Source organism: Pinus tabuliformis, chromosome 9 (genome assembly GCF_031772625.1).
Source record: "Pinus tabuliformis cultivar Carrire ecotype Pingquan chromosome 9, CPIR1, whole genome shotgun sequence".
Taxonomy (NCBI): Eukaryota; Viridiplantae; Streptophyta; class Pinopsida; order Pinales; family Pinaceae; genus Pinus; species Pinus tabuliformis.
In genome coordinates, this window is record NC_142307.1 from 1,625,449,771 (window position 1) to 1,625,475,475 (window position 25,705).

The window sequence follows — 25,705 nt, forward strand, 5'->3', positions numbered from 1 at the left end:
ATCAACAATCTTGGCAACAAGATTAGTTACAACATTATTCAAACAGTAATCAACCTCTAAAGAGTTCTTGTAATATCTACTCATGTGCATGAGCAAGCATGTCATAATAACAATCTTGATCTATATGTAGAGATATATTTTCTTTACTAAGAAAATAGCTTGAGTTCTCCTTATACACATTCACATAACAGATCATGGTGCATGTATAATATTGAAATATGCAAAGTAAAAGGCTTCGATGAACCCTGTTATTAGTAGTCAAAAAGACAACCAAATAAATTGAGCTTTACCAAGAACCTAACCGTGGAATTTAAATGGGTGTTTCCGCCTCTATAGATCAACCTTATAACTAAGATCCCATCTTAGATCACAACCATTTATCCCTCGATGCAAGATCTCTTTATCTATCAAAGAAAGAATGATAACCGCTACAGCCGCGCACTAGGCTCTCTTAAAAGCAGTACACAATATCTTCTACAACTAAGCTCTTCTGGATATCTTCTGCAACTGATCTCTTCTGGAGTTGATGCCCTCAGAAGAGAATACATACATCTCTCTTCTGGAATGGAGGAGAATACATACGTCTGACTTCCTCCCATCTCCCCGGCGGCATTGATCCCCGCTGCATCACACGCAACAGAAGTTCACTTCTATTGCCCATGCACATTCAAAGACAACCCCAAAAATTCAAATAAACGAACTGTTTTGGAAATATTACCTCCAACGATTACCCAAAAAACCCCCCGCAGCAATCCTCCATAAACATTTGGACTCCGCCCAAACCGCCCGGCAAAATCCGCCGAGGGATCATCTGCATCGTTTGCATTTCTCGAGCAAGGAACTTGAAGCTTATCTTCCATACAACGGAAGCTTGAAAGCCTCAGGAATTGGATTCTCAGCGAAAATATCAGAAATTGGATTTGTTCATTTATCTCCAGGTTCTGGTTCTGCCCTTTCTCATACCGCAATGGCTTCCTTTAATTTGCATGCTCTCGCATCCCACGGAACAATGCACTGAAACTCACACCCGTGCTAATTGTGGTAGGTTCTCACTGTTGATCTGGTGATCTGTCGAAGGATTCACCGACCATCTCACTGCAGAATACGTGAGGTAGGCCATTAACGATATTCTCCCACTGAATCCTTCCCACTCCTCCCTCCGGCACTAGATATCATCAACCATATTTAATGCATGCAATCCACTTGATTACCATCATTCAGTTACCCCTAGAACTCGGGTGATGGCACTAACAAGTAGCGCAAGAAAAGCAAAAAGGAGTTCACCTGTCCAGTTTTCTGGTTTCCAAACCGCCATTAGCGCCACCTCCGTCGTTCTTTAATTGACAGCTTATGGGTAACAGGAATTAGTTCTCAAAACTAATTCGTAATCTTTTTTTTTTAAGAATTACTATTTCGTAAATGAATAATTTACGCATAGGGATGTTACATACTCCCCCCCTTAACAGGAACACCGTCCTCGGTGTTCATCTTTTGGTGGAACTTTAGATTGTACTCAATGTATAATCATCTAATCCACACACAATGATGATCCTTCCTCTTTAGAATCCAAGATTCATTCCAATTAATGACAATAACTGAAATAGTAATGATATAATTATAAGAAATATCATTAGTTATAAGCATCAATAGTCATAAGCATTCGTAATTGCAAAATATGCAACTTTTAATCGCCACCACCTGGCCCTTATTCATTCATAATAAACAATTCTCTGTGTCAACTTACCATAACTTACCATCTTATGCTTGAAAATCATGAATACTTTCATGTAAGCACTTTAATAGTGGTTGGACAACTCTTCAACCCTCCATGGTAAGTAATTCCTGGAATATATGACTAACAGATTCAATCGCATTAGTCACTATATTTTGAGTCAAATGAAATACGTTTGACTAACAATCAATTGTGCAATGCTAGATGATTCTAAATCACAGTACTTTTACAAGTACTTAAAGAGCACTAACACCAATCATCAAATGATAAATTACTGCTCACGTGCACACTAAACGAATTCTTACTAAAGACATCCGCAAAGTACTTCGAGAAGTACCAAAAGAGCACCTAGCTCTCTAATCATCAAACAGTCAATCACTGCATCAAGCAAGAACTGTCTTAGCTCCCACCAAGATGTTCACAACATTAATAACACAATAAAGGAATTAAAATTTCCAATTACTCCTTATTGAGCACTAATGCTCATTTCTTGTTAAATGTGCATAACATATTTTACACAACTATATGTAAAATTCATTTTTAACATAACATATAGCTGATTAGTTAATTCCTTTAGCCATGAGACCACAATGGACTAAATAATTCCCAACCCATGGGAACTTGTTTCCACAACCAAATCGAATCATTTTCACATCCAGACAGTTTCTTTGATAGAGACCTTACCAGGTCTAACATGGAATTCCACTGGCCCACCAGCTCAAGGATTCCAGGGAGAGTAAATCTGGGCAGATAAGTACCATCAACCCCTCCGGGCAGGTAACTGCCATCAACCCAAGGCATTCCAGCCTTTCACAATCCGGGCAGACAAGTACCATCAACCCCTCCGGGCAGGTAACTGTCATCAACCCAAGGCATTCAAGCCTTTCACAATCCGGGCAGACAAGTACCATCAACCCCTCCGGGCAGGTAATTGTCATCAACCCAAGGCATTCCAGCCTTTCACAATCCGGGCAGACAAGTACCATCAACCCCTCCGGGCAGGTAGCTGTCATCAACCCAAGGCATTCAAGCCTTTCACAATCCGGGCAGACAAGTACCATCAACCCCTCCGAGCAGGTAACTTTCATCAACCCAACTATCCGCAACTGTCTGGCAAGTTAAATTTCTCTTTTATTACTCCTTCTCAAAGTAATTTACACAATGAACCATATGAACATTATCATTAGCACAAAAAACATGCATGTATACCATGCATTTACACTTAACCCCCAACATGGGTCCACAACATCAAGATTGATGGGAAACATATCCATCATACACGTTGTATGCATGCAAATTTTCCAAATAACATAATTCATGCATATCATATAACATCATTCTTTCTCATTTATAATTGCATTTCACATTGCAGCAATTTATGTGATGAGTTTTCTTGTTGCCATTAAGCTACCACTACTTAATCCCATCAGCAACGTTAGTTATAAATATGCATCAGTTAACACGTATTCCATTTCCAAGAATGTTCATGCATACAATATTGTCATGTATAAAAGCATATGCAAATACTCATTAATGTATAAATGTCAACAACAGTTGAGTTAATACTCTCAGCATTCCCAATTTTGCCATAGTCTGTTGTTCCAATTCAAATCATCATTAATGGAGTATTGTCTTACGTTTACTATGGCTAGCTTTAGTCATGCATCGTTAGTGTAATTAAACATAATTTTCTCTAACATACAAGAACATAACTCTTATGTCACAATGACTAATCTCTGTGCATACCTTTGCTTATCATATAAGCCCTTCTTTAATGTATGCAACACTTATTCCCTTCACTAGAAGACTACCATCATTTTATACAACAAACCACATACCTCTTTCTTAAAGGAAGTCATTTCAACCTCATTCTTCTATCTTCCGATGTGAGGGTTTCTCAAGATTCCCTTTCAAGAAATTATTAAAGATATCTATCTTTAGGCATAAAAATCAAGATACAAACACAAGGTTTACTTATCCTTTATGCATCAAAATCAAGCAATCAACACAGCTCATCCAACAAGACAATCTCTCCAAGAGATTATTATTTTCAAGGAAACTAACATGACCACTTTCTCTAAGTACACACAGAGTCATAATTCCAAAGTCACAATAGCTACCATTATGCAACATGTGTTCTCCTAGCACAATTACCTTACTTCAATGCACATAGTTCTTTTCACGAAACAAGTAAGGATTTTGGTTCTTGTATGAACACTATTCTAATGTGTCTTTAAAGAAAAGAACCTCTATTTCCATTTTCAAGAACTCTCATAAAATCCTTCATTTTCATACATGAAGTATGCATACTCTTAGGATGAGACTATATTTATGTATATATGTAATATACTCTTTCTTCGAGAAGTTAGAAATGAATATCTATGTGCCTAGAAGCACATCTTTAGCTATCTTTATCATGCATGTAATGCATAATCATTTCACTAGAACTTAGAAACTAACTAGATTCATAATGCAATTAGCATATATATATTTTCCAAGAAGCTTTTATCAAATAAAGATACATACTTTAATTCAAAAGAACTTGGCCACTTTCCAAGCTATGTCCTCAGGACATTTATTTGCCTCATCTTCTTTTCTCAAGAAGATACTTTGGCTATATTTAGCAAGGATTTTGTAGACGAGAGACAAGCATTCACACACAAGACTCATGTGGAGTCTTCCTAATAGGAACTACATATTTGCTTTATTAAGAAAGTATATAAAATAATCAATCTTTAACTGCATGCCTTAACACATTTCCTTTACCAAGAAAATCTATAAAAGAACTATTCTTTTATTGCATGCATTCAAATACTTTCTCTACTAAGAAATCATATAAAACATTCATACGTGTTCTCCAAGAAAGTGAGCAAGATACTTATCTTCTCCTTGGTTCAACATGCATAACTAACAAATTAAACCACCCTTACCGGAAGCAATTGCTCTACTTATGCAATTAGAATCATAATCTCCTAAGTGTCGCACATGCACCAGAGTTACCACTTGATGCTAGATGCAACTACTATCATAACACTACTATGTGACCATTCCAGAATAATGACTTCAAGGAGACATTATGAAAAATCATTATCATCAACACACTATAGTTATCATTTTTCCAACTCCTTAAGCATGGTCAAGGAATACTCACATGCACATCGAGTGCTATCTAGTCATCCCCAGACTTAGAGTCTTCTGCAAGATTCTGACACCCAAAGCTTGCGCTATCTGGTCATCACCAGACTTAGCGATTTCTTTTTCCCATCTCCGTCTGTCCCTACAGCACGGTCTTCTTCCTTCTCCTTGCTTCCTTTTCCTTTGGAAGAATCTATGGTTGGGGAAGGTAATTAGAGTTTACTGACAATTGTATTAAAACAGGTAGTCTATTTATGTATAATTATCACATGTAATTATACCATGAATGGGTCCTAGAAAGGTTACCCACTGAACATGCCTTTACAATTAACCTCACACTGAATGCAACATGCATAAGAAATCCATCATTCCCATAGTAGAGATAAATTCAACCATCATTAAATCGAGGCTCCAATGGTTTTTATCTCCCAACAAGTAATGAATAACATAAACACATACCATGCTAATGGATTTCAATTAATTAGAGGGCAATCATCTTTAAATCTACTAGGACATAAGCATATACTATTCATCATGCATTCCTATGGTGAATAAATTTAAGAACTCTTCTCATAACAACTAGGACTATAGCACAGAGAGAGTAAGAATCTTCATACACACATTCCATGCATGTGACATCAATCAACCTTCACTTGTTTTCGAATTGTAATAATCTTAAGTCCAATTCAATTAATGCATATAAGTTCTATGGGTTAGTCATACAACACTAACCAATCTCAACTACCAATCGTCTTCATGCATCCATGACAAGACTGAATCAAAAGTTAGTGACTCATGGCATGTTTTCAATATCTAAGGGGTTCTTCTAATGTCCTTTTTAAACAATTTTTCATCCTATTCAAGGATGTTCCCCTTAATTTATATTCATGCATTGGCTCATTAAGTTTCATTCATTGTAATTTCAATCTAGTTCAATGAATGCATTATTGTTATTGCCATATGTGCAAATCAAATGTCGGTAGTTGGTTGTCACTTCCTCAATGAGTGTTCAATATTGTTCTTAAGTGTAATGAGTGTTCAATTTTGTTTGTAAGTGCGACAAAAGTTTCATTGTCTTTTATCCTCATCAGGAATCCAACGTTATGAACGTAGTTATGCAACAACTTATTACTTACTTCTCAAAGAAGTTATAAACATGAATCACACCTATCATGCCAAAAGTAGTGTATGACATAAATGAATATGCGAATGATTAAACTCATACCTGAGTTAATGCCTACTGATGGCGTACCTCAATATCCTTTCCGCTTACCAATTCCCAAAGGCGCCAGTACTGCAACCTTTAGCTCTGATACCACTTGTCACATACCCCGGTAACCTCGCATGTAAAAGTAGGGAGTTAGAATTTTTTTATACAATTACCACAAGTAATTAATCAATTCACAACTCCACAAATCATCACTAACCATTAGATATACTATTCATTAGTACATCAAGTAAATTGCCATCAAAGACAGTAAATTTCATAACCATTACATAGCCTTTAACCATCACTGTAATAACATAAACTGTCTCATGAATCCATGCATCCATTGCTTGATATCCTTAACCATATTAGATAATCATGTAATCAAATAAAGAACCATCAACATCAAGGATTCAACATCATCCATCTGACACAAAAGGAAATCACATCAATCACACCATTGAACACGGATATACCCTGGAAACCCCGTAGGGTGAAAACCAGCAAATGTTTAATCTTATTATTAAACGCTCATGAGGGTTTTCACCCCTCACTTAATGGCTTATAAGGGATTCCATCCCTTGACCATTGTTATTAAAATCATTACAATGAATTATCATTAAGCTATCACATAACTAGCTATAAGCTAATACAGTCTTCATGTAACCTTTTATTTACATACCGCCACATGCAATAATCCTTGTGGCATAATTGTACTAGCGATGGACAATACTGCAGCTTGACTTCATCTGCATGGACGAATAATCCTTTTTCCTGCCATAACGTTAAACATCACTTTCCTTGGCACCATCTGCCATCGTTTCCTGTTAATGCAGTCATCAACAATCTTGGCAACAAGATTAGTTACAACATTATTCAAATAGTAATCAACCTCTAAAGAGTTCTTGTAATATCTACTCATGTGCATGAGCAAGCATGTCATAATAACAATCTTGATCTATATGTAGAGATATATTTTCTTTACTAAGAAAATAGCTTGAGTTCTCCGTATACACATTCACATAACAGATCATGGTGCATGTATAATATTGAAATATGCAAAGTAAAAGGCTTCGGCGAACCCTGTTATTAGTAGTCAAAAAAGACAACCAAATAAATTGAGCTTTACCAAGAACCTAACCGTGGAATTTAAATGGGTGTTTCCGCCTCTATAGATCAACCTTATAACTAAGATCCCATCTTCGATCACAACCATTTATCCCTCGATGCAAGATCTCTTTATCTATCAAAGAAAGAATGATAACCGCTACAGCCGCGCACTAGGCTCTCTTAAAAGCAGTACACAATATCTTCTGCAACTAAGCTCTTCTGGATATCTTCTGCAACTGATCTCTTCTGGAGCTGATGCCCTCAGAAGAGAATACATACGTCTCTCTTCTGGAATGGAGGAGAATACATACGTCTGTCTTCCTCCCATCTCCCCGGCGGCATTGATCCCCGCCCCATCACACGCAACAGAAGTTCACTTCTATTGCCCATGCACATTCAAAGACAACCCCAAAAATTCAAATAAACGAACTGTTTTGGAAATATTACCTCCAACGATTACCCAAAAAACCCCCCGCGGCAATCCTCCATAAACATTTGGACTCCGCCCAAACCGCCCGACAAAATCCGCCGAGGGATCATCTGCATCGTTTGCATTTCTCGAGCAAGGAACTTGAAGCTTATCTTCCATACAATGGAAGCTTGAAAGCCTCAGGAATTGGATTCTCAGCGAAAATATCAGAAATTGGATTTGTTCGTTTATCTCCAGGTTCTGGTTCTGCCCTTTCTCATACTGCAATGGCTTCCTTTAATTTGCATGCTCTCGCATCCCACGGAACAATGCACTGAAACTCACACCCGCGCTAATTGTGGTAGGTTCTCACTATTGATCTGGTGATCTGTCGAAGGATTCACCGACCATCTCACTGCAGAATACGTGAGGTAGGCCATTAACGATATTCTCCCACTGAATCCTTCCCACTCCTCCCTCCGGCACTAGATATCATCAACCATATTTAATGCATGCAATCCACTTGATTACCATCATTCAGTTACCCCTAGAACTCGGGTGATGGCACTAACAAGTAGCGCAAGAAAAGCAAAAAGGAGTTCACCTGTCGAGTTTTCTGGTTTCCAAACCGCCATTAGCGCCACCTCCGCCATTCTTTAATTGACAGCTTATGGGTAACATGAATTAGTTCTCAAAACTAATTCGTAATCTTTTTTTTTTAAAGAATTACTTTTTCGTAAATGAATAATTTATGCATAGGGATGTTACATTTGATTTCTGATTTTCTTAGTGCACCATATCTCTTTCTATTGTTTTCTCTTTGAATTTATCATCTTTCAAGTCAATTTTTTTTCTTTCAATACAATAGGTGGTCTAACATTTTACCAATTTTTTTTGGAATACTCATAAAATTTTGGTAAAATATTTTTATTTTTGGAAACCAAATGTAATTGATCTTTTATCTATATGATTCACGTCAATTTGTTGTATAATGCAATGTGGTATAAGAGCCATAATTATTTCTAGTTATAATTTGTGTGTTTATAACTGAATTGGTTAAGGGTTCAAACTTTGTACAATCCTAATAACCAAATTGTTGTCTCAACTAAAAAATTTTTGGGATAATCTTTTAAGAAGACACCATATGATTATAAGTTTTTAAAATGGTTATTATATAATAATATGGTTGGTTGCATATATCAAATTCCAAATTTGATATGTTATTCATTTGTGTGAACTTGTCATATGCATTTTGAAACTTCACATATTCAAATTTAAATGGATTGAGATAACAATCTTACTAATAGCATTGAATGCACCCAAAGCTTTAAATTTATTGACATAAGCGTACCTATGCACTTCACACTTCCTCAAGAGTATGCACTTCACACTTCCTCAAGAGTTGAGAGGCCATCTTCGTCCAACTTGCATGCCCAACGAGTGTTTAAAATGTCTATAGTTTACATAGTTGCTATAGTTTACATAGTTGCTATCAGTGGAGTAAAGCACTAAATTATTTTGAGGTGTTTTTGACTTGCTAAAGAAATGCTAGGACTTACTCCCAATGTGATTGTTGAGGTTGTATGTTTGATTGAGGCTGCTAGTTTTATGAGTTTTATGAATGTACATGGTTTGAGGTTGATAAAAATGTAGTTGTTTCAGAGAGTGGTATGCACTTGAGGTTGGAAGCTTTTCTTATTTAAATAAATAAATAAATAATCAAAATGCTAGTGTATTTTTTAAAATAATTAATTGTATTTTTGGGTGGACTTTTAAAAATAATTTAATTGTTTTTTTAGTTTAATGTTGATTTAATTAGTTATAATATATTTTGGGTTGTTTTATAAATTAATTGTTTTAATGATTAAATGAAATTGAAGTTCAATTTAATATAATTATAACACATAACTCTTAAATAAGAAGTAAGGATTAGTTGTTTTGCTTATATTTTCAAAAGTCTGAAGAATTTATAATGCTTTGTATGAGTAAGAATAAAAATAAATTATGGATATCCCATTATTATGAATTTTTTAGCCAAAAGCAGTTTTTTTCTTCATCAATTCTCTCTCACACACACACAAAGATATATATATATATATATATATATATATATATATATATATATATACTAAATTAAAATCATATAAAATTTAAAGATATAAAAATTAATAGAATTAAGGTCTAATTATTTTTCATTATATAAATAGAAAGTTATCGAATGAATAACAAAATCTATATCCTTAAATCCACTTTGCAAAATGAAATAGTTTTTAATCTTAAATATTTTATAACATAAAATAAAATTGAGAATGAAATAACTTATTCCTTTACTTTGAAAATAAGAAACTATATGATTAAAAAAAGAGAGAATTAAATGAAAGATATTAATATGGAATAAAATTGCAACAATTAACATGTTTATGCTAACTTAGGGAAAACAAGGCATTTTTAGAGGAATATTAATGAAAATTGAGATGCAAAAGTAGTTGAAAGAGAGTTTTGAGATAAGGGGAAGTTGGCATTCACAAATTTGCTTAGAACGTTAAATGAAGGGCATGAAAAATACAAAAACGTCATCAAATTTCCATTTGACAGACAAAGAGGATGAAATTCCAAGCGTGCTTCAAAGAATCACCTTAAGGTATGGATCATGCCAATGCCCTTTTTATTTTTTCAATTTCAATTTATTAGTATGTTATTATGTATTTAATTTTGTGTTAAAAATTTTAGGTAGTTTATCTATAAGAATTTAATTTTTATTTATTTATTTATTTAAATTTATTTTTTAGGTAATATTTAGTAATTTCTATTTTTTTATTATTAGTTTTTTCTATTTAGTTTTATTTATTTTTTATTAATTTTTTTATTTTAATTTTTTTATTTTTCAATTGTTTTGGTTTTCATGTATTATAGTTTTTCTTTAATATTTCCAATTTAAGATGACACATTTTAAAGAGGAAAAGATAAATAAAAGAACTTTTCTAGCATTTTTTTTCTATTTTTAATTCCAATTTCATCAATCATATTTTTTTTCTTGGTAATTTTTTATTTAACTTTATTTTTTTCCCCTCAACTTTCTATAATTGTTTTTCTCTGGAAGCAACATCTATACAATAAAACTTTGATTTAAATGAATATAATTAGATTAATCAAAATAAAATAAAATTGAAACAAAATTTGAGTGTAATTTTCTACCTTTGTCATATATATATATATATACATCCCATTCTTCATTCTACTCAAATCTTGACTTCTTGTCATACTTAAATACTAGAGGTTTGGAAAATGACAACTTGTAAAGTTAAAATTGGCAATGTGATTCCTGTGATTATTGTAGGTGAGATTAATATTTATTTTTATTTAGAAATAAATATTTAATATATTCATATTTTTATTTATATATCTATGTTGTATGTTTAAAAAAAATATTTAACATAATCATATTTTCATATGTATTGATGAGGATTTAGTTTTGTCTTGGTCTGGTTACTTATATTTGAGCTGAAATAACGTATTCTCATCCACCTATCCAAAATTTTGAAGCAACAGATTCCTACAAAAAAAATGTATGTCTTACATGTACAAATCAATCTGATATCATTTTGTGTTGCATAAGTTGTCACGATCCCATCCTAACTCATACCATAAAAAAAAAAAAAAAATTATGTTACCTAACACCTAGAGGTCATCATGGTATATGTTATAATATTTATGTATACGCATATAACTTGTTTTAACATTGTGATAATGGTTTATATTTTACCCCCCTTGCACGCTTTCTGTTCATGTGATGAAATTCCTTTTCACCAACCCGCATAACATCATGCAACAGTCTTAATGTTTGATTGATGGTTCATTAACTCACGGTGCCACATGGTGAGCGGAGGTTAATCCAACTCACCGTTCCGTGGCCAGGTGGCTACGAGCCATGTGAAGCCATGTGAACACGCGGAGGGTTGTACATTTGGTTTGTGCCCACACTCCCGCTCAAACGGACGATGGCGATCACTCCTTCAGATCGGATGGCGCTGATTGCTTTAAGGGTTTGGTTGACATTATATGACCTGCCGGGTTCTTCGGTCTCGGTTCATTTGCGCCCAATGCATCTGCAGCTCCTCCGACAGCTTCCTCCACCACACAGTTCTGTCATTCGCACAGGTATGAACCCCTTCAACCATGGCGAGTTTTCAAGGTTTACAGTCTGGCTCTTGACGGCTTATTATCAGTTCTTATTTTGCTCGTTTTACCATTTGTACAGTTGATAACGATGGTGGTTCTGTGCAGGAGGGTTTGGACTCAACGTTCTCTGCTATCCGAAGGAGATTCTGGTCGATCCGCATACCATCCGGGTAAGTCATCGATGCTGTATGCATTACCATATAGGGTTAACTGTTATGAAGGGTTGGCGGTCTTCAATGGCCAGAACGAGACTCATGCATGGTATTCATGTGTCTCAGGTCTGGTTGCCCCTTGTTCAATTCCTGGTGTGGTTTACAAGCGGCATTCTCAAACCGAATTTGTATTTCATGGAACCCTGAGGGTTAGATGATTTCCTGTTTACGGCTACAGGCCATTTGAGGGTTTAAATGTTTGATTTTGATACTACTCTGTCGGCTATGTAAAATAAGTTCTGTTGTGGATTTTACAGTGCAATGTTCTGTTCTCTTTTCATATGTAGCTAATATGCTACGGGGTTTACCCAACAGTAACACTCCGCTCTGACTGTACCACAGTTTGACAATATTAATCTTATGGATTTACCCTATGGGCTTATTACCGTAATGAATATATTTTGTTCTGACATTTTTGTCGACTCCCTTTGATTGAAGTTTTCATATGTAATGCGTGCTTCCTCCAGTCTTATAGAATCATATTCGAATTGTTTCAATATTCATAGCTACTATACAAACTGTGTTGCTTTGTTGCGGTCTCAGGGTTACGGCTTGCCTTTGGAATAATGGAGGCAAGTCCAACCCTTCCTCGCATACACGGTTATGGGTTGCACGATAGTTTTTATCCAAGTCTGTTAAATGGTGAATGCATGTTATTCAGTTTCTTATGTTCTACAATGTTAATTTCTGGTTATTGGCCTGCGAGTAGCGTTTATCGCTCCATTCGCTCGGCATACGATGTTCTTTGCAGTTTAAATGATATAGTATGGTTTATCGGTGACTAAACCCTCGCTGCTACTCTTAATGTGATTTCTGTTACTCCAGCTACACGGCATCATTGTTTTATTAAAGGCCTCGGCCCCGCATTACTGTGTTCTTTATAAATCTTTTTGTGTTACATATTAAAATCTCGGTGTTGAGCACGTTATCACTACTGCATGTTAATAAGATTTGTAACTGGTTAATTTTCCTTTGGTATATTTCATAACCTATGGACCTGTATACACTCTACTGCATTTCTCTTTCTTATTGTATTTTATGGTTATAAATCACTTCAGATTTAATTCTGTTTTGGCTTCTCCTTACTAGATACCTGAGTCTGTACTTAGTAAATTTCTTCACCGAGAACTGCCCTGTAGACGGGGTCGAGAGTTTATCCTTGATAGCAACTACGGTTGTCTTTGTTGTTTTCTGCCTAAGGAATGTTTCCATATTTAGCTATATCTTTTATTATCTCAAATAAAGAATCACATTCAATATATATATGACTGTAGCTATTTATCATTCTCATATTAAGGAAAATACAGACAACTACTTATTTACTTGTATTTTATTAACTCGAAGAAACACAGACCACTACTCATATGTTTAACTGTTTTTCCTTAATTTAATACCAGAAACACAGACTTCTGTGTTTATATAAACTATATTTTCTTAATTTAATAAAAGAAACCCAGACCGCTGCAGCAGGCTGTAAGTTACCATTACCTGTTCCTCAATTTTAAACTATTTAAGGATGCATACCTGATAGTCTGCTACTGTCGCTCCTATTCCAAAGTTCACCTGCAACAATCTTGCTCTTAACCTCCCAACCTTGAGATCCACTGCACTGGATTCTCCCCCCGAGCCGTCTTGCAGGCCTGCAGCCCTCAACAAGACTCATGCACCACTGTGCTGGGTTATCTGATCACAACCAGACTTAACCCACTTTTTCCACTCTGCTCTCTCTCTCTGGAATCTTTCCTCTGCCTGTTCATCAACAGCCCAGAGGTTTTCCTCCCAGGACTTTTCCTTGGGTGAGAGGCAGTTGTTTTTCAGTTCCATAACTGATTTATTTTCTTTTAATAGAAAATCCTCCTTTTGGAGGCTGCCAGCATTTCATCAATACACATGTGCAAAATAGTCCATTATATTCCCTTTCAAAAAAAATAACAATGTCTTTTAATAATAACAAGTTATCACTCATATTGTTTTTACCACAGTAATTATCTAGAATTACAAGTTACCGGGGTCATTACATCTTCCCCCCCTGGGATTGGACATCGTCCCGATGTCCATTCTCGTTAAATAAATTCGGGTAGGCCTTTCTGAAAGGTTCCTCGTCTTCCCACGTAGCCTCCTCAGGACCATAGTGCTGCCACAGCACCTTAATTTGGGTAATAACCCGTTTCCGCAGCCGCACTTCTCTCCGGTCGAGAATGCTCTGTGGTTCGACCAGGACCTCGCCTTCCGGTTCGACCTGCAGACAACCAGCACATAATCAATTTCCTATTGAATATAGCTGCATAATCGAAACAACCGGATCAATTCTTACCCGCACATCTTGCCATTGAATAACATGTTTAGGGTCATACACATATTTCTTTAGGATAGAAACATGGAACACATTGTGAATCTTAATATGACTGGGCAAAGCAAGTTGGTAGGCCACAGGCCCCACTCTAGCTAAAATCTGAAACGGTCCAAAGTATCGAGGAGCCACCTTGGCGCACCCACTCCACTGCAGTGTGCTCCTTCTGGTTTGAATCCTTACAAACACATGGTCACCAACATTGTACTCTGTGAATCTTCTTTTCCTGTCTGCGAAACTTTTCTGTCTGTCTTGTGCAGCCTTTAAATTTGCTCGCACTCTCTTCACCATATCTTCCATGTCTTTTAACATTTCCAGACCCAAACTCAGCTTATCCTCCAGTCCACCCCAGCTCGAGGGTGTGTGGCACTTTCGCCCATACAGGACCTCAAAGGGACTTAGCTGGGTTGAGGTATGATACCCATTATTGTAGGCAAATTCGACCAGATGCAAATACTCTTCCCATTGATTAGGTTTTAGCATCACATTCGCCCTCAACATGTCTTCCAATACCTGATTGACTCGCTCAGTTTGACCATCGGTCTGTGGGTGATAAGCCGTGCTAAAATTCAACCGAGTGCCCAACTCGGCAAACAATGTTCTCCAAAAGGTGGAAGTGAATTTCACATCACGGTCTGATATGATTAACTTTGGCAATCCATGCAAACGGAACACATTTTGCATAAAGAGATGCGCGATTTGTACCGCCTTGTAGGTGGACTGCACAGGTATGAAGTGCGCTGCTTTACTCAATTTATCAACCACGACCATAATAGAATCATTGCCCTTCTTTGTTCGTGGTAACCCGGTTATAAAATCCATGGAAATGGTTTCCCATTTCCATTCCAGAATAGGCAAAGGCTGCAACAGTCCCGCCGGGTGTTGATGTTCAGCCTTAATTTGCTGGCATTCCAAACACCTTGCCAAGTATTCCACTACCTGCTTCTTCATTCTTGGCCAGTAATACTCTTTCTTGAGTGTCGTGACCATCTTTTGGTACCCTGGGTGGCCAGTGTAGTGGCTGATGTGGAACTCATCTAAAATCAGCTTCTTAAGGTCAGTTGAATCAGGTACATACATTTTTTTATTAAAATACAGCAATCCAGCATTATCTAATGTGTACCCTTGCTGTAACTTTCCATTCTCAGATTGCTGTACCTGCTGTTTTAAATGCTGATATTCAGAGTCGTCACTGGCTGCTGTTTTTATTTGTTCAACCAGCGAACTCCGCCACCTGCTGGCTGAAAGTTCACATAAGCAATGAACCTTTCGACTTAAGGCATCTGCCACCCGATTTTCTTTGCCCTTTAAATGCTTTATTTCAAAGTCAAACCCACTTAGAAAATCTGCCCAACGGCCTTGCCTCGCATTCAAGGTAGGTTGGCTAAAATAATGCGTCAAACTGTGATGATCTGTTAACAACAGAAATTTCTTCCCAAGAAGGTAATGTCGCCACATCTTTAGTGCGTGAATCACAGCAGTTAACTCTAAATCGTAAGCAGAGTATCTCTGCTCATGCTCTTTTAGTTTCCTTGATTCATATGCTATTACTTTTCCTTCCTGCATTAGTACTCCTCCCACGCCCTCCTTGCTTGCATCGGTGCACACTACATAATCCTTATTAGGATCAGCAATCCTCAGGATGGGTGCAGTGGTGAGGAGGTGCTTCAAGCGGTCAAAACTCTGTTGACACTCTGCTGTCCATCTGAATATCTTTCCTTTCTTTTGCAATGAGGTGATAGGATAGGCTATCCTAGAAAAACCTTCCACAAACCTCCGGTAATAGCCAGCTAACCCCATAAAGGATCTGATATCAGCAACGTCTTTGGGTATAGGCCATTCCATAATAGATTTTATCTTCTCGGGGTCAACTGCAATTCCCTCTTTCGTAATCACGTGGCCCAAATACTGAATTTCCTCTTTGAAGAAATCGCATTTGCTAAACTTAGCATATAGCTGATGCTCCCGAAGAGTTTGTAACACCAATCTAAGGTGCTCCTCATGTTCCTGTTGGGAACGAGAATATATCAATATGTCGTCAATGAATATCAGTACAAACTTGTCCAAAAATCTGTGAAACACGCTATTCATCATGCACATAAAAGTAGCAGGTGCATTGGTCAAACCAAAAGGTAGCACTACAAATTCGTAGTGTCCATAGCGCGTCCGGAAAGCAGTTTTGGCAATGTCCTCATCCTTAATCCTGATCTGATGATAACCAGATCGCAAATCAATTTTGGAAAACACTTCTGCCCCTTTCACTTGATCAAAGAGTTCATCTATTCTGGGTAAAGGGTACTTGTTTTTGACCGTGAGCTTATTCAGCTGCCGGTAATCTATGCACATGCGAAGGGTCCCATCCTTCTTCTTCACGAACAATACTGGAGCTCCCCAGGGTGACACACTGGGTCAAATGTACTGTTTCTCCAACAGCTCTTGGAGCTGCATTTTCAACTCCGTTAACTCTGGTATGCTCATCCGGTACGGTGCCCGCGATACTGGTGCTGCCCCCGGTATTAACTCTATAGTGAAGTCTATGTCCCTTCTTGGAGGTAAACCCGGTACCTCTTCAGGAAAGACATCTGTAAATTCCTGTACTACTGGAATATTGTCTAATGCAGACATCTTATCTTTCTGGTTCGCATAGCCAACTTGTATGACATAGATCTGACATTTCTTTCTAATACATTTAGCTAACTGAGTTGCAGTGATAGGTCGAATCTGAACAGGATGTTTAATTCCCTGCAATTCCTGTTGCTGCCCCAAATCATCTTTGTAGTATATGGTCTTGGTTTTGCAATTCACCAACGACCAGTGCTTTTCCAGCCAATCCATACCAATAAGAATGTCATAGGAACCTAACGGAAGTACATTCAGGTCTGCCGTTACGGGCTGTCCAGCTATACTGAAAGAACATTTATTAACTTTAGCTAAAACCCGCCTTTTGGCTCCCGTAGCTAACTGGACCAACCATGGGTTTTTGAACTTTTCTGGTGATAGCTTACAGTGTTCCACTACTTTTGGACTAACATAACTTAAAGTAGCTCCTGGATCAATAAGTACAGCTACAGAAAGGTTTGAAATCTTACCTTCGAATTCCACCATGGAAGGTTGGTATTCCGCCTGCTGGTCCTCTAATGCTGCATTGATCCTTGGTACGCTGCGCGCCACATCCCCAACAGTTGAGGCTTCATGGACTTGAGATATTTGATCTGTTCTTTTACGCTGTGGACAATTTCTAGCGTAGTGCGGTCCTTCACACACCCAGCACTGAACTGGCGGTCTGATTCCCTCAACCTCCGATTTAGCAGGTGGTTCGTTGATCCTGCTCTCACTTGGCTTAGCCCGGAAGGTGCCCTTGTTTGTGCTTCTGTTAAACTGCCCCTTTCCAGCTCCTTTACTACCATTTCCACGGCTGCCTTTGTTGTTTCCAGCAACTCTGCTGCCTTTTCTTTCATTCCATTTCTTGTTTGGAACTTCTCCTTTTTGCTTGTTCTACTGGTAACAAATTCTAGCCTTCCGAATTGCCTCATCCATAGTTCGGGGATTGTCAAACTCAATCCGTTCCCTTATATAAGCTGGTAGGCTACTCACGAACCTCTGCACCTTGGCCTTCTCCTCTTTTATGTATGGCACATAACGAAGCAGAGAAGTGAAGCGATTTATGAATTCGTCCATGGACTGTTGTCCTAGCCGTAAGTCATGGAATTCTCGCGCCTTCTCATCATAAAAGCGCTCAGTTAAATACCTCTCCTTAAAATATTTCTGAAATTTTTCCCAGGTTATGCTTTGCTCACTTACTCCCTTCACAATTTTAATCTCTTCCCACCACAAGGTGGCTTTGCCTTGCAACTGAAAAATAGCCAGCCATGCCTTCAGATTTTGATCATATTCATAAAGTTGGAAATATTTATTAATATTAATCAACCAGGCTTCTGCTGCTTCTTCCTGCTCTCCATCGAAAAGTGGAGGTTTAATTTTTCGAAATTCTCCCTGTAATTCCACTTTCTGTCGCTTGGAGGTTCGCTGCTCTTGCACATTATCAGAATGATCTTCCTGTTCTTCTGAAAGTTCAGGTGCGTAATCCCGTTCCTCAGTGCCCCTTTGTTGTTCTGCACTAGGGCTGGCTAAGGGTGGATTTTGTTTATCTGACAAGCTTTTCAGTATTCTTTCTTGTTCCATTGTTAGTCGCGCATTGTCCTCTCGTAAACGCGCCATTTCACCTTTCAGCTCCTGCACAGTTTGCAGTATCGCCAGATTGGTGCTGCGTGTCTCAGCACCAAGCTGTACCCACAGTTCAGCATTTTCTTGAGGGATGCCGCCAGCTCCCGGCATTTCCTCCATCTTACTATTAGCTGCTAGCAGGTAGCTGTCTCTGTATGGTTCTCCTGATGGTACACAAGAAAGGCAATTAGTTGCATTGTTTCTATATATACATTGTAAAATGATCTTGCTGTTCCAGAGGCCACAGTTTTTAAACCTCTGCTCTGATACCACATTGTCACGATCCCATCCTAACTCATACCATAAAAAAAAAAAAAAAATTATGTTACCTAACACCTAGAGGTCATCATGGTATATGTTATAATATTTATATATACGCATATAACTTGTTTTAACATTGTGATAATGGTTTATATTTTACCCCCCTTGCACGCTTTCTGTTCATGTGATGAAATTCCTTTTCACCAACCCGCATAACATCATGCAACAGTCTTAATAGTTTGATTAATGGTGTATTAACTCACGGTGCCACATGGTGAGCGGGTGTTAATCCAACTCACCATTCCGTGGCCAAGTGGCTACGAGCCATGTGAAGCCATGTGAACAGACGGAGGGTTGTACATTGTGGTTTGTGCCCACACTCCAGCTCAAACGGACGACGGTGATCACTCCTTCAGATCGGATGGCGCAGATTGGTTTGAGGGTTTGGTTGACATTATTTTACCCACCGGGTTCTTCGGTCTTGGTTCATTTGCGCCCAATGCATCCGCAGCTCCTCCGGCATCTTACTCCACCACCCAGTTCTGTCATGCGCACAGGTATGAACCACTTCATCCATGGCGAGTTTACAAGGTTTATAGTCTTGCTCTAGACAGCTTTTATCAGTTCTTAATCTGCTCGTTTCACCACTGATACAGTTGATAACGATGGCGGTTCTGTGCAGGAGGGTTTGGACTCAACGACCTCTGCTATCCGAAGAAGGTTCTTGTAGATCTGCGTACCATCCGGGTAAGTCATCGATGTTGTATGCATTACCATATAGGGTTAACTATTATGAAGGAATGGCGGTCTTCAATGGGCCAGAACGAGACTCATGCATGGTTATTCATGTGTCTCAGGTCTGGTTGCCCCTTATTCAATCCCTGGTGAGGTTTACAAGCGGCAATCTCATACCGAATTTGTATTTCATGGAACCCTGAGGGTTAGATGATTTCCTGTTTACGGCTACAGGCCATTTGAGGGTTTAAATGTTTGATTTTGATACTACTCTGTCGGCTATGTAAAATAAGTTCTGTTGTGGATTTTACAGTGCAATGTTCTGTTCTCTTTTCATATGTAGCTAATATGCTACGGGGTTTACCCAACAGTAACACTCCGCTCTGACTGTACCACAGTTTGACAATATTAATCTTATGGATTTACCCTATGGGCTTATTACCGTAATGAATATATTTTGTTCTGACATTTTTGTCGACTCCCTTTGATTGAAGTTTTCATATGTAATGCGTGCTTCCTCCAGTCTTATAGAATCATATTCGAATTGTTTCAATATTCATAGCTACTATACAAACTGTGTTGCTTTGTTGCGGTCTCAGGGTTACGGCTTGCCTTTGGAATAATGGAGGCAAGTCCAACCCTTCCTCGCATACACGGTTATGGGTTGCACAATAGTTTTTATCCAAGTCTGTTAAATGGTGAATGCATGTTATTCAATTTCTTATGTTCTACAATGTTAATTTCTGGTTATTGGCCTGCGAGTAGCGTTTATCGCTCCATTCGCTCGGCATACGATGTTCTTTGCAGTTTAAATGATATAGTATGGTTTATCGGTGAATAAACCCTCGCTGCTACTCTTAATGTGATTTCTGTTACTCCAGCTACACGGCATCATTGTTTTATTAAAGGCCTCGGCCCCGCATTACTGTGTTCTCTATAAATCTTTTTGTGTTACATATTAAAATCTCGGTGTTGAGCACGTTATCACTACTGCATGTTAATAAGATTTGTAACTGGTTAATTTTCCTTTGGTATATTTCATAACCTATGGACCTGTATACGCTCTACTACATTTCTCTTTCTTATTGTATTTTATGGTTATAAATCACTTCAGATTTAATTCTGTTTTGGCTTCTCCTTACTAGATACCTGAGTCTGTACTTAGTAAATTTCTTCACCGAGAACTGCCCTGTAGACGGGGTCGAGAGTTTATCCTTGATAGCAACTACGGTTGTCTTTGTCGTTTTCTGCCTAAGGAATGTTTCCATATTTAGCTATATCTTTTATTATCTCAAATAAAGAATCACAGTCAATATATATATGACTGTAGCTATTTATCATTCTCATATTAAGGAAAATACAGACAACTACTTATTTACCTGTATTTTATTAACTCGAAGAAACACAGACCACTACTCATATGTTTAACTGTTTTTCCTTAATTTAATACCAGAAACACAGACTTCTGTGTTTATATAAACTGTATTTTCTTAATTTAATAAAAGAAACCCAGACCGCTGCAGCAGGCTGTAAGTTACCATTACCTGTTTCTCAATTAAAACTATTAAGGGTGCATACCTGGTAGTCTGCTACTGTCGCTCTTCTTCCAAAGCCCACCTGCAACAATATTGCTCTTAACCTCCCAACCTTGAGATCCACTGCACTGGATTCTCCCCCCGAGCCGTCTTGCAGGCCTGCAGCCCTCCACAAGACTCATGCACCACTGTGCTGGGTTATCTGATCACAACCAGACTTAACCCCAATTTTCCACTCTGCTCTCTCTCTCTGGAATCTTTTCTCTGCCTGTTCATCAACAGCCCAGAGGTTTTCCTCCCAGGACTTTTCCTTGGGTGAGAGGCAGTTGTTTTTCAGTTCCATAACTGATTTATTTTCTTTTAATAGAAAATCCTCCTTTTGGAGGCTGCCAGCATTTCATCAATACACATGTGCAAAATAGTCCATTATATTCCCTTTCAAAAAAAATAACAATGTCTTTTAATAATAACAAGTTATCACTCATATTGTTTTTACCACAATAATTATCTAGAATTACAAGTTACCGGGGTCATTACATAAGTCTACCTTAACGAGCTCACCTCTTTTAATATTATATGAGTTAGTGCTATATATTGGGCATTAGTATAAATAGTATTATTAAATTAGATAATAATTATTTGTACATTGGAAATTTCATGACAAGTCTATGGGTTGATTGTTGATTTTTCCAACCATCTTCTTCATTATACATTGGTGAAATTATGCATAATTTTTCAACTAGAAAATGTGTTTTAGTAGCTGGAAATTGTATGGTATAGCAAGGTTTTAATTGCAAAAATTCCAACCATCTATTTCCATATATATATATATATATATAGATAGATATATAGATATATCTTTTACATGTGCTTTTAGCTTGAAATCATATTGTTTATGCTGGATATTGTATAGGGTTTTTACGAATTTCATTTGTTTTTGATCTTTATTGTTCTAGGATGTAGTATTATGTTATTTTCTTATGCAAACAAGCATGATTATCTTATTGAGTATTGAAGCATTTTATGTTTTTTGGTTGAACATATTGAACAATTTGATATTTATTTCTTGAAGGTGTTGATATTAGTAAAAGAGCTCTTATATGCATTGGTTTGTGACTCTAACATAATATTTTTAGAAGAACATTACAAAAACTTTCTTTTTTATTCAAGATAAACTACAGATAATAGTAAGAAACAAGTTAACACAAAGTTTTATTGTATTTACCTATGAAAAGAATGGTTCAAGTTTATATCTTAATTTTAATGACTTTTCTTCCCTTTAATTAAATCTCACTTCTAATTTCGAGAGATTTTTTTAATAAATAATTTTCTTACATTTATTTCACATCATCAACTTTTTTTTTTGAAATTAACGTACACAAGTTTACCATATTAGTAGTTAATATTGTTGTTGCAAAATGAGGTATATGTAAGTTTAGTTCTTTATTGTTTTTTACTTTAATTTACCTATATTTAAACTAATCATAGGGTACTAACTACCATGTTACACTTCTATATATATATATATATATTCCCCTCATTTATTAAATATCTATTGTATTTAATTCTTTAGGTAATCTAATAAGTATTTTCTTTAAATATTTTTTATATATTAAAAAAAATATTTCTTTATTTATATTTTTTCCTCTCTAATAAAATAAACTAAAAAACAAACAAATAAAATTATTTCTTTATTTTATATTTTTTTTATTCAAAATTATTTAGTGTAATCATTGACATCATTGTATCAAATTATATATATATTTTTTAATTTTTTTTTATAAATTCAAAATAGTTTCTAATAGTTTTTTATTATTATATGAAAACTCATTTTTTAAACTTACTTTTTTACACATTTTTATTGATAGTTATATTTTCTGTATTCAAGCTTCTATGATCCATAGTCTTTCTTTTCCTCTGGTTCTAATGATAAATCACACTTATTGGTTCGAAACACTTAGGCCAAAAATTTCTTTTATATGATTTCTACTGAAAATCTTTGTTTAAGTTATACTTTCTTTCTTTCATTATTATGACGATACTCATACTCGTCTCATGGTTAATGATGCAATCTCTAATTTGTGCAATTGGTTTAAACATAAATCAAGTATCCAATCATGCATCAACAAAATCAACAATTAAATCTAATTTCTCTATACTTCTAAATATAATCTTTTAGAATTCCATTAGAGGTGTTAAATCCTAACTTGCGCATCTTTCACATGTTCAATAAAATGAAGTTAACCATCACCAAATCTAAACATCTCGATACTTCTAAATATGGTCTTATAGGATTCCATTAGAGGCGTTAAATCCTAACTTGCACATCTTTCACATGTTCAATAAAATGAAGTTAACCATCACCAAATCTAAACATCGCTGGAGTACCAATCAATTCAGTTGATGGTATTTTATTCTTCTCCTCAAACAAATCTATTTGAATGTCTAATGTAACTTAATAATAATAAAAATGAAAATAATAAATAATATAATATAATATTAAAATATAAGTAAATGAGTAAAAAAGAAAAGATAATAATAATAAATAAATAATAAAAATAAATAATAATAATAAATAAATAATAAATAATGAAGATAATATAATAATAATATAAATAAAATAGTAAATAATAATATGGAGTTCTAAAATATATATATATAAGTAAACTATAAAATTAAGTAAAATTAACAAAAATGAAATAAAATAAGAAAGAGTTCAATTAAAAGAATTATAAAAGCAGTAAAACTTAAAATAAAGAAATAAAAGTTGGATGTTCACACTATTTTATTTATTTATTATTATTATATTCTCTTCATTATTTATTATTATTATTAATTTTTTAATTATTTATTTATTATTATTATCTTTTCTTTATTGTTTATCATTTATTTGTTTATATTTTAATATTATATTATATTATTTTTATTTTTGTTTTTATTATTATTAGGGAACATTACATACTCCCCTCTTTAAGAAACTTTGTCTCGATAATGGGATATATTGCAATTTTCATTTATAGTTGAATTGTAAATTATAGTGGATATTCTACGAGATAGTTTGTCATAACATATTTATTAAAATACATTGAAATCTATGCTATGAAGGGCTAATTCCAATAAATTATAGATATGTTACTGTTGAATTTTATTCATGTATGCAATAGATAAAATGCAAAAAAAATAAATAATATGCAAATATAATCACTCACAAATCAAAATGAAAACAAAGATATGCTTTTGCAAACAATTACAGGAGAAAACCCAGTTGGAAGGTGAATGGAAATGATGCAAGTACATAAGAGAAGATGCTCTCTATGGAGTTTCATAAGATTTATGGTTCATGGACTAATATAGAAGACAAACCCCTTATGTGATGTTATCTCTTTATCCACACTTGACTACTCTTTTCTACCATGGAACAAACTGTGGGCAAATATAATGGAACATATTTTCCTCCTAGTTCTTGGTTATAACAAAACTCAATAGTCAATTACGGGTTAAATTTGACTCCTTCAACTCTCAACTAGAGTTACGACTTTGACCTTTATAGAGTCTTCCTCATAGTTCCCATGTGTCTATCAAATTTTCCACGTGTAACAGAGTTGATGTGGGATTCTCTTGAAACATGGTGAACAAAATAGAAATGTCAATTTGCTTGTGCACATATTTTGTATATGAACTCCATTTGATGTCTTTTTTGTATTTTTGGACCTTTCAGTGCAGACAAAATCCATGGGATTTGGCACAAGAAAGAATTCCTAGACCCCAAAAAAATTCATTTAATTCCTTAAATTACCTCTGTAAGTTTTTAGAGTTCAATTCTCTAAACTAGGACCTACATGTAAAATTGGCCCTAAAAGTTGATTCCTCTAATGTTTGCACTCTAAAGGAAACAAGATGGATGAAATATAATATAATGATCCAATGTGGATCAACAACTGAATCAATGTTGTTTTCCATATAGGTAGTTGAGGATTAAATTCCATAAGACTAGTAGATTAACAATTCGTGTTGTTCATCTAGAAGCATTTATCTCACTTCACATATTGAGTTTGATATTCTTCAAAAATAATATGAATGGGGGATAGACATTAATATGCAATGCAATAGGTTGTCAACACAAATTTCTTTGCTTGAAATGGTTTACAACTTCCTCTCTTCAAAAATTTCTAATGGATTTTAAATGATCATAGACACCAATAGAAACATAAATTCCATCTCTTACTCATGCTTACTCATGCATTGATAGCCTCATTCCCATATGTCAAACCTCACACAAAGCTGAAATTTTCATTAGCTTGGATAACAATATTCAATTAACTAACCATGCTTTTATCCCTGATCTTATGGTATGAAAAATACCTCATCAACATAGCCAATCAATATTAAAACATCAACATATCTCTTTGTACTTGTTGATGTCATAATCACATTTCATTCAAGCATAAAAATTGATGTTCAAATTTGTTCTTGCACAATCCTCACTATGTAAGCCATGATGAATCCATGTCGAATCATTGTTCCAGGGAGCAATAGATTTTCATATCCATATTCATCTCCTAATATCTCAAGCGAATTCACAACAACAACTAAAAATTAGCAAATCTTTTTTAATC

General features: G+C 35.7%; 1 long non-coding RNA gene across 3 annotated transcripts; it reads left to right on the top strand.

Moving 5' to 3' along the window:
- The first annotated feature begins 19,238 nt into the window (after positions 1 to 19,238).
- LOC149155044 (uncharacterized) lies at positions 19,239 to 19,972 on the top strand. 3 transcript variants are annotated; one of them, XR_016263580.1, is made up of 3 exons: positions 19,239 to 19,376; positions 19,476 to 19,566; positions 19,677 to 19,972. It is a non-coding gene; the product is annotated as an uncharacterized LOC149155044 (long non-coding RNA). The 3 variants fall into 3 exon arrangements; XR_016263579.1 differs by having other exon boundaries at positions 19,266 to 19,376; positions 19,502 to 19,566; XR_016263578.1 differs by having other exon boundaries at positions 19,304 to 19,410; positions 19,502 to 19,566.
- The last annotated feature ends 5,733 nt before the right edge of the window (positions 19,973 to 25,705 follow it).